The sequence below is a fragment of the Schistocerca serialis genome, chromosome 4 (assembly GCF_023864345.2).
Source record: "Schistocerca serialis cubense isolate TAMUIC-IGC-003099 chromosome 4, iqSchSeri2.2, whole genome shotgun sequence".
Classification (NCBI taxonomy): Eukaryota; Metazoa; Arthropoda; class Insecta; order Orthoptera; family Acrididae; genus Schistocerca; species Schistocerca serialis.
The window spans coordinates 658,881,999-658,893,352 of NC_064641.1; the positions used below are offsets into that span (position 1 = coordinate 658,881,999).

Genomic DNA, 11,354 nt, shown 5'->3' on the forward strand with positions numbered 1-11,354 from the left:
TAACATGTTATAAAAAACCTATATCACAACACCACATACCAATGATGAGTTCAACACTGTATATAAAAGAATAATAGAGTTTTTAATTTCCAATGCATAAGTGCACCAGTACACAAATTGATGTGTGATTATTATGTGCAGACTGATTACTGTTAATAGCCCAATACCATAGGGTTAAAACTTTGAAAGTAGCCTTTGCTGTGATTGGATGTACAAATAAATAACAATTAAGTAAAAACAGGTTATCATCTTTTATTGGTTCAATTAGAATTAATTTTGGTCCTTTAATTCACTTTACAACGTTTTTAACATTTTGGCATTTTTTATTTTGTCATTCATTTCAATCATACTTTGATGTCAAGATGGTTGTTTTAACAACTTTTAACTTCGGCATTTCCTTTTATTTACAATGTCTTTGTTGCTCCATTTGTAGCTGAATGTACTTCCATTTTTCCACACAGCTGTGTTTATATGAAAAATTGTAGAAATCTATAACTTAAGACAATGGTGTACACAATGCAACTGCAATCATAATTAACTGCCAAATTACATTTTATAACTTTTAATAAACAAAATTCCTGCTTGTTAATTACCTCGCTTTGACAAAAATTACAGGAACTTGCAATTCACTCTTCCTGGAGCCTGCAATATTTCTTGTTTATATATGCATATGTAGATTCGTTGTAGCGTCGATGGGGCATATTTTACGTGTATGTGTTTGTATGAGTCACTGAACAACAGGTGTGAGTACATTATGCAGTTAATATAACACATAATAAGATCGCGTAAGTCTACATACAACATATTCACTACAACTTCACTCCACAGGCAAGTAATTTTATCTTTGATATGGTTTTGACTCTCCATATTCAAGTGCCCAATACATAAATCACTTTGGAGTGTCTGTATAGACGTAAAATAAATTATGAAGCACCTAAATCGTTTACTTTTAGAAATATTTTAGGGTTGCAATGGAAAGTCTTTTAGCATTAATAATAATATCTACTTTCGTAGGTTCGTGTGGAGAAACACTTCCTGTGTGGTACACTTATTTTCAATTCAATGCTGAGCACTTCCTTAACTGTGAAAAACCTCGTCACTTTAAAAAAAAAAGATAGCCATGAAGCACAACAATATGAATACCTTATGATATAGATACTACTCTTTGCTAAATTAATGAAAATAACTTGACTTTAGTCAGTTTATTCCAGAAATTAATTGTAAACTATCCTCTTTTGGCTTTGCACCATGTAATACTGAAGTAATATAAAAAAAGAATCTGTTGTCTTGCAAATGTCAGCCAATAAAACTAATTATACCACGCACTGTAGTCCCCTTTTTCAAGCTCTCAAAAATGTACAATTAATTTTTCATACTTGTACGGATGCTAACGTCACAGAAATAATTAGTTTGTTCATCAATAACGACATGTTTACCAGAAATACATTACAAGATACAAACATCTCCATCTACATCTTTCTCATATGAAAATTCAAACCAGAGTAAAAAGACTACGAAAATCTATTGATATTGTTTTCGTTGTTCTCAGTATCTTTACTGCAAAACATAGATTCATTGTCATGAAATATCATTACTGCTTTACATATACATCGCATTGAGATCATCGTCATCACCTTTGACAGTTTCCAGCCTCTGGCCATAGAGGAAGTTGTCAATTCTCGACTTTCTCTTCAAGTCGTGACTGTACAGGTAATCTTGTTGCTCCCTCTTTTCCTCAACCTCAGAAGTAAAGTCCCGTAGTGCTCAGAGCCATTTGAACCATTTGAACTTTCCCCTCATTCTGCAGTTCTTTTGCATGTGTGGGTAATGTTTTTGTGTGTAGTTTGAAGCAGTTACTCAGGCTAGTATTTCGTACATTTCTGGGATGTAGGCATTAACTGTTTTAATTCTTCTACAGAGAGCATTGCTTTATTACTTTCTTATCCATCACTGTACTTCACTAGCCCACACCGTCGGTATACACTACGGTCAGCATTCATTACAGTCGTAATGCGTCTGTATTGCTTTTTGAATTCACATTTGGCACACCTGGCATTGCAACGTTCAGATGCCAGTATTCCAACTGTCACTGGCAGCTTGGAATGTAAACAGTCTGTTTCACCTCATACAGCACAGATCCAATTTTCGTTAACAGGCCTCCACTCTGCCGTCCAATGAGCTCTCACTTGACTTCTCTGTACTCCCAAATGGTGGTAGTTTCGGGTCAGTGGAATGCACGATACAGGGCATTTGACCCTGAGCTGTCCTTGAAGTACACGATTTTTAACTGTTCATTCTGTTCTGACACAGTAGTGCCAACTGCTGCTTACACTGCTGCTGCAGATGCAGTACGATGCACAGGAACCAGATACTGAATATGACGATCTTCCCTCTCAGTAGTTTCATGTGGCCCAGTTTTCTGGCGATCGACCATTCTCTAAAATGTCGTAGAAGGAACATTCAGTTACATGACCTTGTTCAAACTCAAAGTTTCTAAAAAAAAAAAAAAGAAAGAAAATGCACTCTGTCGCCTGGCCACGAGTGGACTACCAGGACCATCCGACCGCCGTGTCATCCTCGGTGGAGGATGCGGATAGGAGGGGCGTGGGGTCAGCACACCTCTCTCCCAGTTGTAAGATGGTATTCTTGACCGAAGCCGCTACTATTCGGTCGAGTAGCTTCTCAATTGGCATCACGAGGCTGAGTGCACCCCGAAAAATGGCAACAGCACATGGCGGCCCGGATGGTCACCCATCCAAGTGCCGATCACGCCCGACAGCGCTTAACTTCAGTGATCTCACGGGAACCAGTGTAGGCACTGCGGCAAGGCCGTTGCTAAACTCAGTGTTTCTAGGTAACATATTCAAGTGATTAACATTGTAAGATGACAGCTTAATGTAAGAGCTAGATAAGCCATTTCAAGGTGAAATGCAGGTATCCTTAACATGCAGTGTAACAGCCAGAATTAATCAAAGTTTTGTGTGCAATTAACTGTAAGATTGTGTAGGGTACTGTCCACTCTTGTATTTGTAGGATACTGCACATCTATATATACAGGGTGATTCATGAAGATATGCAAATATTTTAATATGTTTTTCTTCAAGTAAAACTAAAGAACAAAGTTCATATAAACATAGGTCGGCAAATGTTTGGATAGAAAATTAGCAACTTCCCTAATGTGAAGCCGTCATAAAACTGTATGAGGTTAAAGTAAAGTACAGTTTCCATTTATTTTGTTGTTATTGGTCTAGTGAATCTAATAAAACATGACACAGGCGTGTATCTGCAGTAGTTTTCCACAACATCCAGAGAAGCAAATATTATTATACAAGTAAATTTATTTAATTTCCATTAAGAGTGTTAAAACGTTTTTGTAATTGTTGTCAAGCGTTGGTGAGTTGTTTCCGTCGTTTCCTATCCTTGAAACGAGTTACTTTTCTGTATAGTACAGTGAAAGGACATAATAACAACAGTGTATTTAAGTGAAACCACCTGTAACTGATGTAGTTTGTAGATATTTATGTAATAGGGACACCTTCAAATTTACGACAGGGAAATATGCCTATATGGTGTTTATTTATGGCAAATGTGATGGTAATACTACGGCTGCAGTTAACGAGTACGTTATGCAACTTGGAGTATTCCGAATGCATGAGCCATTACTGGAGTATGTCGAACGTTACAGGAGACTGGTTCTCTACCTACCGTTTATAATCAGTACAAATGCTCGATACGTGAAGACGGTGATGAGGATATTATGGATGTTGTTCAACGTAGCCTGGGTACCAGTACACGACGTATCTCTCAACGATTAGGCATTTCACAGTCTAAGGTATATTGTACACTAAATTTCAATTATCTGTTATCCTTACCATAAACAAAAAGTGCATCATTTACATCCAGGAGATTCTGCCCTTCGCTTGGAGTTGTGCAACTGGTCAAATACTAATCGGCAGTTACATAAATACATTTTATTTACTGATTAGGCACAGTTTACTCGAGATGGTATAAACAATTTATATAATGAGCACATATGGTCTGCAGCAAATCCATGTGGAACAGTGCAACCCAATTTCCAGCACTGATTTGGCGTAAATGTGTGGTGTGGTATAATCAACAAACACTATATTGGACCATTCATTATATAGAAGTAATCCTATTAATTATATTGTATTATTGAGCCATGTCATTATATTTTCTAGGTAATCCTATGAAATTTTATTTCTGATGTAGACTGCCTTAGAGCTGTCAAAACCATGGTCAATTTCACAACAATTTTATGCAGCTGAGTTGATTATATGCACATTCTGTAATTAAGTTAATGCATGATTGCTGGACTTAAGCCTATTACAATATTTAAAATTTCATTCATTGTGAATGTATTGTGGAATTGTATGTACTCTGTACAACTTCCATAACACTGAGCTTTGTTTTTTCCAGTTTCACATGAAATCACATGTGCTATGGTATTAGTAAAAGCAGATTATCTGACACATTTATACAGTTTCAGTTAATGTTATTACCATCATTTTTCCAAAATTAAATTCCCTACAATTTCTGTTGAAAAATTGTTGCAATTGTCTGGAATTTAAAAAACAAATTGGGCCAAACAGTTAATAAATTAAAATTTTAACGAAGTTACTTCTTTCCTTCTCTGGATGTTCTGGAAAACTACTGCAGATACACTTCTGGGACATGTTTTAGTAGATTCACGAGATCAGTAACAACAAAATAAATGGAAATCGTGCTTTACTCTTCATATTAGCGAAGTTATTAAATTTCTGACAACATCTTTTATTATCAATAACTCCATATCTAAACATTTGCAGACCTATGTTTACTTGTAGAATAACATTTAAAAACATTTGCAAATCGTCGCAAATAACCCTGTACATGTGTATATATATATATATATATATATATATATATATATATATATATATATATATATATATATTTGCTTTTATATGCTGTGTATTTTCTGATAAAATGAGGTGTTGATAATAACATCTTTGTCGCCTTAAAGACGTTCTTGACGAATATCAACTCACCATGTCCAATCTCAAAGGTAAACTAATGATCACAATTGTTCTAGTGTGTCTTTAAAGCAAATCTACAGCGCCACCCTTATGCGACTAGTGCGGAATCAGAGTAGACATCATCTTTAAGATGTAGAATCCACTCACCAACTTCTGTTTTTGTCGCACAACTTCTCTTGGTGTTACAATTTTTTTGGCTGTCAGTTCATTTCATGTGATAACTAAATAGCATAGGTAGTGGGAATACACTTGTAGCCTCCATGACATTGCATTGACTCATCTGTAAAGAGTAGTTCTAGGAGTAGTATGGGAATAGAATTCCTTCAGTGTCCTCATCACCTAGGCCAGTAGTTCCTAACTGATAGTTAATTATGCCTCAAGGGCAAAATGTAATTTTCTGAGGAGTAAAAACGAAAGGTTGCTAGTGTGTTCCAGTAGCGGAAAGTAAGTTATGTTAAAAGATAATATTATCACTGTTTCATAATACTGTAATACTGATTAAATAAGTTATCAATAATTAATCAATTCTTCTGTTCATATCGTGGCACTAACCTGTGACACCATGTGATAGGGGTACAACATGTGAAATTTGAGTATGAACAACGTCTTCCTCACATAGTTCACCCACAACCAAATACTTTGTACTTTGTTCCATGCATCTGTGACAGTAAAATTGAGACAATAGTGTCACTTATGCTTAAATATCTCATGTAAATGTCTTATCTGATCTGTAGGTAGTTCCTGCAATGAACCAAAAACTGATTTATTATTCATTCACAAAAGAAAAACGCAAAAGCTGAAAATGGTGGTGTAATATTTCGATTCTGTGAAATAACATGTTCAGAGACATTATTTAGGTCATTTTAAGCATGGAACACCCCACTGTGCATGCTCTTATTTGCCAGATGTACTGATAGGATGTAAAGGATGTCAGCTCAGAGAGTATGCGATGGCGAGTCAACATCTCCACTTGCTGTGAAGTGCATGTCATGCTTTGGCATTGTGGTATTGGCAGTGCCTTGGAAGTCAGAACAAAAAGTGCAGATAATAATGTCAATGCCAGAACAACTAAATACTATATGAGAACTGACATTCTGTAGTGTCAAGTCAGTACATGAATACATATTGTGATCTATTTTGAGCTACAGTTTAGGAGAGATCTGTTCATCACCAATTGTAAATGAAATTGTACAGTAGAAAGATTGGGTTTATAATACAGAAGAGTTACTGCAAAGCTGACTACATCATTTTAGTGACTGTCGTTCCACATTTACTCCAATGAAATTGTCCATTATTAAGTAGACACATCATGGTCTAGTGCAATGGTTTCCGAGCTCTCTGAGACTGTTAACCTTGAGTGTAATCAGATGTTACCTAGTCCCTCCCTCCCCTCCCCCCCCCCCCCACCATTCCGTGACCCAATGATCATAATTAATCTTTAGAATGAAAAGAAATTTTCTTTGAACTCTTTCATTTTTAAATAACGAAAGATAAACTATATTTAGTTACTATAGATGTCTTACTAAAGCATGAACTAATGAGTCAATGAGATAGTTGGTATATCTATTTCTAACAATTTTTTAATGATGATGTAATTCTCAGTGCATCAAGATTGCTAGCTACAACTATTTCTCAAAAAGGAAAGCTATCCACACTGAGGCAGACACTTGTAACAAAAGACTACTTCTCTCTCTCTACCAAAATTTGTTTCATTCACACACCTGCACCTCATTTGAAAACAACCGAATTAAAATGTGTCCCAATAATTAGGCCTGCTGTCTGTAAATCTTTCGATAGTTGGACTCCTTATGTCTGAACTGGCAGAAATTGAAAAATTTTGGCTGCCAGTGCTTTGTGTCTCACCACTGGTACTACTACTACTGCTACTACTACTACTACTACTACTACTAATAATAATAATAATAATAATAATAATAATAATAATACGAGTATTGTGTAAGACCTACAGCAGTGTGGTATTTATTACAACATTGCTGCTGTGTTGTGCTGTAAATTAATTCATTTATTGTTTCAAAAAGAATAATGAGGGAATATCTGTTGAATTGTGGCAACTATATACAACTTGGATAAGGCATTTTCCTGAGATAATGAAACATATGTGTAATGGGAATGTGCTGTATGAGGAGGATATTAGCCACACATTTGTTATGCTGACTGTAACGCCCACCATATTCAGTCACACATTAGTGCTAATATTTGAAAAAAATTTATTGCTGTTAACTTCAATTACCTGCATTACAATATTATGAAATAGAGATAATAGTAATGATCTACCAAAAATAATTTAGTTTCATAACAGAAATTAAGTTGAACCATCGTTTTTTGCCCATCAGAAAATTACGTTTTACCCCCAGGATGGGAACCAGTGTCTTAGAGGACGATCAGAAGAGGTAATTACATAATATTCTATAGAAACATAAATCAGTATTCTCAGATGAACTGGGAATAATAGGATATTACATTTGTCTATTTAAAATAAATGATGAAAATCATTCTTTTTTAAACACTTGTCTGTTTAAATTAAAAGGCGAAAACCCATTCTTTTATAAAGTCTAACCCCTACTTATAAGTTTAAGATTTGTGTTATAAGAGAAAATCAAATCAAAGAACATAGTGTAAGTGTTTACAAGAAACTGTTGTTGGTTGGTATTAAGGTATAGACTGAGTATATCTGATCTTAGATGTGCATACTCTCAACCAACATATCTAAACTGATAGCGATTGATAGACCTATGTCTATTGATGAATTGCTAGTTCGATTTGGAGATGCCAAATATTTCAATTCGAGGGATTTAACACTGGGTATTGGCATAGGAGGATACACTAAAATTCGAAAAGCTACAAGCCTCCTTGGTTGACAAAAAGTCATATCAATTCGAAGTACTGCCTTTCGGCTTAAATATTTCAATTTAAGTATTTATTCATGCTTTATATGAAGCTTTGGGGAAAGAATTATTACAAGAATTGATTATTTATGTGGATGATATTTTAATAGTGTCCAAGACATGGGAAGAGCATTGTACTTCATTAACAAAAACTCTGCAGAAGTTTTATGAGAAAGGTGTTACCATTAAGCTGTGCAAATCATATTTTGGCAGGGAAGAACTAAAGTTCTCAGGATGTCTTGTAGGTATACGTGGAATAAAACGCAATCCTGAGAGGCTAAAAGTTACAAAGGATTGTGTGGAACCTCAGGCAGTGAAACAGTTGTGCTCTTTCCTAGGACTAGCACGCTTTTATCGTCGCTGCATGCACAAGCAAGTAATGAACGCTCCTAGACTGTTAACACTGTTACAACAAACATCAAGATATACATGGAACAAAAGGGCCACTAAAGCTCTTAAGAATATTAAGCAAGTCTTAATAAATGGACGTATACTGAGTCATTCTCTGATGCTTGAGTCACTTAAATGACCAACGAATGCTTCAGAGTTAAATTACGTAGCTGCAGAAAAGAAGTTATTAGCTATGGTTTGGAGTATTTGAAAATTCCAAACATTGATTTGAGGTTCAAAAATATTATTATTTGCTCTGACCACCAATACCTTACAAGAATCCCAAATACAAATTAATTGCTTAAAGGGTTCTCAGGGACAAGTTTTTGATGTGTTGTCAAGATTACCTTTAGGTATGAATGAAATGAAACGGACTGAGAGACCTGGTGTCATTTGTGCATTAAGTTTCCTTTCCTGAAATTATACTAATAAGGAGGTAAAAACGATCACTTTTAAGAATGCAGAAGGCAATAAAAACAGATATTTTAGCATTACATTTCTGCCATGGGAACAGGCATCGTTGTTATCTACTGGGACAACATTGTGAATGATAACTGATGGTATTTGCAAATTATGCAGACCATAGAGTATTGAAGTATATCTAATATGGTTTATTCATAAAGGATATGGATATTTCAGTATACACAGGTTCATAAAGCACATAAATGAATTTTATTACTTTCAGAATAAATCAGAAAATAGTAAAGCTATTACGGTCTTTTGAAGTATGCCAGGAGGCTACAGAAGGTAATAGCCATCAACACTATAAGTGATATCCAATAATACCAAAAGGATTACAAGATTTAACTGTTGATGATCTTTTTGGATAGCTACCTACGGGTTGAGGAGGGGTCACTTATAGAATGTCATCGAAATATATAAAACTTTATCCTATCTAACAGGACAACTCAAGTTTCAGTAATGAACTGTTTAAGAGACTATTTTAAGATGTAGATAAGACTTGGCGACACCTTACAGATAATGGATCGCAGTTTACAAGCAAAAACTTCGAGGAATTTCTAGTGTGGGAAGGAATAAGATATATATAGTCTGTCCACACATTACACTTAGTGAGTTTCAAAAACAGCTCTTAAAATCGGATCCAACGTATAAATAATCAAAAGAACACTAAACAAAATTAGAAGAATGTATTAAATAGGAGAAAACATGATATAGTTTCAAAATATGTATAACATGACATCTTCCAGAATGTTATAGAGTTTCTGTGTGTTTTCTTTGCTTGAACCCAAGAAGCCTGTTACAGAATGTCGCTGTAGAATTTATTTCTGACAAAATAAAAGTTTTATCCATTGTGGATTTGGAACATTGCGATTGTAATATGGAAAAGGTTTTCAGAAATTACACAATGTTAACTGATTACATTTACTTAAAAAGGTGACTGGCCGTGGAAATTTCTGAAATCATTTTCCTTATTTCTGACAGTTTGGTTTTGTGTCATTTAAGAACTATCCCACATTTTCTTAGAAGTTCCGTCTTTGAATCGGTGTTCAGTGTTATTTCTCTCTGACAGTTGTCATTCTTCACAAGCCATTGCGATTAAGCATGAAGGTAGAAGCTTTCATAGCATAACAACACTAAACCAGCTCCTCTTCAAGATCTTTACCTAGACATGTATGTCTGCCTCTTTTTGTTTTTCCTGCTTCATCAGGTGCACTGTAGTGCTTGCTGGATATCCTGGTAAGAGTTGTCTTTGGAACATTGAACTGCTCGCTGGAGTATTGAATCATATTATTTTTCTTCCTTTTGTTTTCTTATATGTAAGCTATATGTAAACTAAATGAGCTATAAACCAAAGACACCGCCAAAAGTAAATTAACGAGTTGTTTTATGGAAAGGATAATGTTTTGACACATCGTTAAATATCTGTATGAAACAAAGTAAGAAATAGGCTCTTCAGTTTGTTAACTCATGTATCTTTAGCCTTTTGTTTAGGGTAGTGATAGCATACAGATGTATGCTTGGATCCGTCTTACAAGCATTGTTGAAAATGCGTATTTTAACCATTCATTAAAAGTACTATGAAAAGTTATCAGAAAAGGAATATTTATTTGCCTGGTTATAAGTTTATCTCCTATCTGTTCATCATTTCACTCGCCGCCGAGATCCTGCATCAAGAGAATCGGTGCAGACAAGAATAATTAATGCTGTGTTTGAGTAGCATTCCTGCATCGACATTGTCACACTCAAGAGTAAACACAATGGAATTAATGTGAAGGTAATGACTCAGACTCGATAGGCACCAAATTGAACTTGGTTTACTTATACTAAAAATATTGTGCATCGTGTGTTTAAGAACTTATAGACAGATTGACAATTTCAATGGTTGCGGTGATTATTTGGTACCACACACTACTGGAAGCAGCAGTACGTAATGAAAATTATGCTTATTGACCTTGAATGTAATGATATTCAAGGTCTGTTGATACTGGCATCAGTCAAAGTTCACCCTAGATTGTGCACAGATTCATAAATTACCTTCAAAATTTTCTCAACTATTCTTCCAATCATTTTTTCCAATTATTCAAGCAATTATTAATCCATTTCCACATCCCCATTCAATGGCGACCATTTAAAGGACGTCGCCGAGCGAAATATGAACAGACTTTTCAATTGTCGAGATAAACATTTTTCAGACAAATGATTCATATTATTGTTACAAGGAGCTAATGAAACTTTCATTGACTTTGTTATGAGTCCATAAGATTGGAAATGATAAAACCATTGAAAGAGCAAATTAATATTAAATCCTACCTACAAATGAGACGAGCCGGGAATGCTGATTTCAGCGGTAAAGGTAGACGCTGCTATGCTGCATACTTATATGGTCGATCTTGGCGCCACCTCTCTGGCAGTAGGTAATCTTTTTTCCTTCAAATTAATATGCTTTACAGAAAACGCATTTCTACAGAGGAGACGAAAAAGTTATCATTAAAGTGCAAGATAAGTAATTTAAATTCTGTAAGATTCAAATGGCTCTAAGCACTATGGGACTTAATAT

At 35.0% G+C, this 11,354-nt stretch overlaps 1 pseudogene; it reads right to left on the bottom strand.

Moving 5' to 3' along the window:
- Positions 1-2,719: 2,719 nt before the first annotated feature.
- Positions 2,720-2,837, bottom strand: LOC126475808 (5S ribosomal RNA; annotated as a pseudogene).
- Between the last annotated feature and the right edge of the window lie 8,517 nt (positions 2,838-11,354).